The sequence below is a fragment of the Triticum dicoccoides genome, chromosome 7B (genome assembly GCF_002162155.2).
Source record: "Triticum dicoccoides isolate Atlit2015 ecotype Zavitan chromosome 7B, WEW_v2.0, whole genome shotgun sequence".
In the NCBI taxonomy this organism is placed as follows: domain Eukaryota; kingdom Viridiplantae; phylum Streptophyta; class Magnoliopsida; order Poales; family Poaceae; genus Triticum; species Triticum dicoccoides.
This window is the reverse complement of record NC_041393.1, coordinates 365712207-365718206: the sequence shown is the minus strand read 5'-3', so window position 1 is coordinate 365718206 and position 6000 is coordinate 365712207.

Here is a 6000-nt window from a genome sequence, read left to right as displayed (position 1 = left end):
GGGGCCCACTTTCCTTCGCTTGTTCTATCCTACTGATGGTTCAATGGATGGCTGGGTTAATTGAAGCACAAAGGTACCTGGTTCCACAGGCAACTTGAGGGCAGTGCATTTTGACAAGTCATCGACAATGTTGTTCTCTGCTCGAGGAACATGCTCTACTTGCAGACCGTCAAAGCGCTCCTCCAACTTCCTCACTTCATCCATGTAGGCCTCCATCAGCGGGCTCTGATAATCCTTGTTGACTTGTTTGACGACAAGCTGTGAATCACCTCTGATGATTCAAAATGGGAACGGGGACGGGTATCTCCGGGGGGCACTCCACCATCACCGCCCCGATCCCCGCCAGTCCCCGGCCCTGCTAGCCCCGAGAAGCTTCGCGGTATAGCTGGCCAAACGGGCCGGGCTAAACAGGCCAGCCCGCGAGCACGCCGGCATGGCCCGCCATGGGCCAGGCACGACACGGGCTAAATGGGTCATGCCCGGCACGTGACACGCCTTGGGCCGTGCCTGGGACTAGAGCCTGGGCACGCTGGCCGGCACGGCACGACCCGTTTAATTTTTTTATATATTTTTCAGAATTTATATATATATATATACCTAAAATATAGCCCAATAGGCCTAAAAACCAGCCCAGCAGGCTGAAAATGTGCAGCCCAGCATGCTAAACGGGCCATTAGGCCGGCCCATTTACTAATCAGGCTGTGCCTGGGCCAAGGAGCAGCGCCCGTGGGCCGGCACGGCATGGCCCGGCTATTAAACGTGCCATGGCGGGCCGTGCCGGGCCAGGCACGATTAGCACAGGCCGGGTCGTGCCGGGCCGGGCCGGCCCGTTTGGCCAGGTCTGCTTCGCGGGGGGGAAACGCCCCCCATCCCCGACAATGGCGGGTACCCGTCCCCCGGCGGGGACTCCACGGGGAGCGTAACGCACCGATGTCTTATCCTTGCCCAGTTGATCTCAACGCAAAGACGCCACCTCCTCGCAACCATCGCTGTCGATGCCCATCGCCGTCGTTGCCGAATCGCGCCCTTCACTGTTGCGGCCTTGAGGTGGAGGACAGGAGGAGAACTGGAGGAGGAGGCGAGGAGGAGAAGTAGGTGAGGGCCATGGGGCCAGACGGGAAGGATGCGCCGCCCACTACCGGCCGCCGCCGGTGGTGGTCTGACGGTCAAGGCCGGGCTCGATCTGGGAAGTGAGAACTGGGAGAGGAACAAGAGGGAGGCGGCTGCGCTGTGAGCAAGAGGAGCGAGCGAGAGGAGGGTCGCGTGTGTTGGGCTCCTGGGTGCGTCCGTGCATGTTAGTTAGGTTAGGCCAAGTGTGTTGGGCTTGTCTTGGGCCGTGGCTGAATGGCTGGCTGGTGCTAGGTTGGCCTGCTATTTGGAAGGAGGTCCCACATGTCAGTCGTTGGCGGGTATCCATGGAGGCTCCACGGGGCGAATTTGTCCCCCATCCCCACCCGTTATGCTATCGGGTACCCGCCAAGCAATCCCCATGGAGGCAATTTGTCCCCCGTCCCCAGTTCTTAGCGGGTATATCCCCGCGGGTACCCGCCTCCACGGGGAAAACTGCCATCTTGACTCATGATGAGCTTCCTGATTCCGAGGTCCGCTACGATCCTGAGATCGGCAAGCAACCCCTCGTATTGTACAGTATTGTTTGTTGACCTTTCCCAGGGAAAATGCATCTGGACCACATACTTGAGGCGCTCTCTGGTGGGCGCGACGAGTAGCACGCTGGTACCAGCACCTTGTAGTGATTTAGCCCCATCAAAGTACATAATCCAATGATTACTTGCCTCTTTGCCAGGAAGAGTGGTCTCTTGAACTTCTTCGTCGGGCGTGGAGGTCCATTCGGCTATGAACTCCGTCAAGGCTCTGCTCTTGATCGTTGAAGTACTTTCACACTTGAGACCAAAGCTTGACAATTCCAACGCCCACTCCACAGTCCTCCCAGTTGCATCCGGGTTGTGCAAGATTTGTTGCAACGGGAGGCGAGTGATGACGGTAATCTCATGTGCTTGGAAATAGTGACGCAGCTTTCTCGAGGCCATAAGGAGGCTGAAAAAAAACTTTTGCATACCGGAATACCTTGATCTAGCCCCCTGCAAGAGGGAGGTGACAAAATAGACTGGGTGCTGCACCACTTTCTTCCTATGCCTTACTTCGCTCACTTGCGCAGACTCCATCTTGTTGGGACTTGGCTCTGCCGGGGGTTCTGCCTTGTCGGCATCGGGTCCTGCCGGCCCTGGCTTCTCATCTGACGGCCTTGCCACCTCTGTCGCCTCTTCCTCAACTTCTCTCTGCGCCACTAGCGTAGCACTGACCACTTGATTTGTTGCTGCTAAATATAGCAGCAACGGCTCTTGCGGTTTGTGCGCGACTAGTATTGGCGTAGAGGAGAGGTACCTCTTGAAATCTTGCAGCGCTGCCTCTGCCTCTGGAGTCCATTTCATTGGACCCGCCTTTTTCAAAATCTTGAAAAAGGGGAGGGTGCGCTCAGCAGATTTAGAGATGAACCTACTCAGGGCGGCAACGCAGCCGACAAGCCTACGGACATCCTTGACTCGTCTGGACGCCTCGATCTGCTCAATTGCCTTGATCTTGTCGGGATTTGCTTCGATTCCGCGTTGAGACACAAAGAACCCAAGAATTTGCCGGATGGGACGCCGAACACACACTTCTCTGGGTTGAGCTTGAGGTTGATCTTGCACAAATTTGCAAAGGTTTCCTTCAGATCCTGCACAAGCGTGGCCTTGTCCTTGGTTTTGACCACTATGTCATCCATATAAGCTTCCATATTTCTATGCAGCTGTGGCTCAAAACCAATTTGGACTTCTTAGGTGAATGTTGAACCAGTGTTTTTCAACCCGAAAGGCATTCGTACGAAATAGAACGTACCACATGGGGTGAGGAACACGGTCTTTTCTTCATCTTCCTTCTTCATGAAGATCTGATGATATCCTGAGTAGGCGTCAAGGATCGACAGCAGGTCACACCCGACAGTGAAGTACACTATCTGGTCGATGCATGGCAATGGGAAAGGATCCTTTGGCCAGGCTTTATTGATATCAGTATAGTCAATACACAGCCTTCATTTCCCATTTGCCTTACGCACTACCACTGGATTGGCCAACCACATCGGGTGGAGTACTCCCTTGACCAAGCATGCCGCTTCCAACTTTCTGATCTCCTCGATGATGAACTCTTGTCGCTCTAAAGCTTGCTTTCTGACCTTCTGCTTGACGGGACGCGCATGGGGACAGACAACACGGTGGTGCTCAATCACCTCCCTGGGAACCTCGGGGATGTCGGATGCTTGCCATGCAAACACATCGACATTCACCTGCAGGAAGGCGACGAGCGCGCTTTCCTATTTGCTATCGAGGGTGGAGCTTATGGTAAAAGCTCCGCCCATGCCATCCTCCTTGACGGGTACCTTCTTGGTTTTTGGTGGGGCTGCCTTGGACTTCTTTCTCTTGTCGGTAGAGCTCTCCGGCACATCCTCAGCGGGAACATAGCACTCCGAAGAGGCGCGTTTGCCACAGTGAGTGCAGGAGCCCTTACCGGAGCCAGGAGTCTTGCCGGCGGACGAAGCCTTGCCAGGCTTCTTCTCGGTGGCAGGAGCAAGTACCTTGGCGGCGGACGCTGCAACTGCCTCTTGATAAAGTTGATCGGCAGGAATGAGTGCATCCCTCTTGTCGCAGCTGACAGTGATGATGCTCATTGGGCCGGGCATCTTCAGCTTGTTGTATGCGTAGTGTGACGCTGCCATGAACTTGGCTAGTGCCAGACGGCCAAGGATACCGTTATATGGCAACGGGATCTTGGCGACATCAAAATGATCCTCTCTGTCCTGTAGTTTAGGTCGCCACCAAATGTAACTGGTAGCGTGACCTTTCCCTTGGGCTGGCTTCTCCCTGGATTGATCCCTTGGAACATACCCGTTTCCTCGAGATCTTCATTAGGGATCTGCAACCTCTTGATCATGTTGGGTGAGATCAAGTTCAGACCGGCCCCACCGTCAACTAACATTTTTGTCACCTTGAGGTTGCGTATCGTTGGTGAGACCAACAACGGCAAATACCCGACCGCGGTTGTGCGATCAGGGTGATCCTCGACGTCGAAAATGATAGGCGTGTGGGACCACTTTAGTGGCCTCTAGGCGTCGACCATCGGTTCCGTCACATCAATCTCATGCGCCCACTGTTTAAGTTGGCAGTGGGAAGAATGCAACGAGGCACCTCTGTCAACACACATGACCTCTGTCGCCTTCTGAAACTCATGCTCGATGGACTCGTCATCATCATCATGATCATCATCTTCCTCTTTCTTGTCGCGGCCTCGAGCAGGCCTCTCTTGTTGCCTTTCCTTGTCGAGGCGACCTCCCTGGCCGCCGCGCTTCTTGCCGGATCCCTCAGCGCCATCTTGTCCCTTCTCCTTGTCTTGTCTCTCATACTCAGCCCTCTGCTTCTCCATCAGTTGCTCAACTTGGCGGCAGTTTTGGAGGTCGTGGCCCTTGCTACGGTGGATCTTGCAATACTGCTTTTTGGAGCCCTCTGACTTGCCGGCAACCGCCAAGGCCCGGCAGGCGTCACACCCGGCAACCTCCTTGCCGGGGTCGTCAACCTTGGCCTTCTTAGCGGTGCCGGGGTCGCCAGATTCCTCGATGGCAAGCACTGTCTTGCCCTTGCGCTTCTTGTTGCGTCGCTGCCCTTCTTTGCCGGGGCGATGACATATTCATCCTCAGACTCACTTCCTGCATCGGTATCTTCGCCGGAGTACTTCCTTCCTGCACAACTCGGGCGTATCTGTCAACCAAAACATACAGTTCGGCAACATCTGCAACCTTGTTCATCGCCAGCTCTTCATGCATCTTACGATTGCACACGTTCTGATGGAACGCGCTGATGACAGCGGCGGGATGAACATCGGGGATGTTGTACTGCACACGGTTGAATCTTTGTATGTACTTGCGCAAGCATTCGCCATCCCTCTGAGGGATCACATGCAAATCACTTGCCTGGCCAGGAGCTACGTGTCCGTCTGTGAAGGCACCAACAAACTCGTGGCACATATCCGACCAAGAGGAGATGGAATCCATTGGCAAGTGCATCAACCATGACCTGACGTTGGGCTTGAGCACCAACAGGAAATAGTTGGCGAGTACCTTGTCGTCTCGTGCTCCGGCAGCTTGCATCGCGATGGTGTAAACGCTCAGGAACTCAGACGGATGGGTCTTGCCGTCGTACTTCTCTAGGACCTCCGGTTTGAACGTGCGGGTGGTGGGCCACTGGAACTGCCACAGCTCACGGGTGAACGCTGGACAGGTTATTGCATAGGGCAAGTCGCCAGGATCCCCTGGCGCAGGCCTGTACGCAGTAGGCCCAGCACGCCTATCAGATTGGTGACGCGCCCCTCGTCACTGCTCGATAGTGGTCTGGGCGTCTTCCTTGAGCCGCTCCCAAAGAACTTGACGTTGGTCGCAACGCGCTCGTGGGTCAGACGACGCCGTGGACGCGTTATCATGGGCGTCAACGTGACGGGCCGGCCTTGGTGGAGGGGAGTGCACCGTGGTTGCGGTGCCTCCAACCCTTCCACTGTCAACGCACGCCGGCTCGGTGGCCTGGCGCCACGAGGGACTTGCTTCTCGGTGGCCATCCCTGTTGGCATGGACAATAAGGATTTGATGGCAGCCCTCCACTCTTCTTGCTTCTCCACAGCAGGAGGAAAATCAAGGAGTAGCTACGCTCGTGCCAATGTTTCTGCTCGTGTCGGTGGCAGCGACATGCGCGAGGAATGGGAGGAACTCGGACTTCTAACTATGTTAGAAGGAGTTCCATCATGATTCCACGACCGCGCACCTTTTTTGTCAGCACCATGGCGAGCATGTCGGCCATGCGCATCCTGAGAGTGACGCTGAGGGCTCTTGCCACGGCGACGCCTGGGGTCCTCAATGTCATGCCGCTCTTCGTCGCGCACCAGCTGAGAGGACCGCGACGCGTG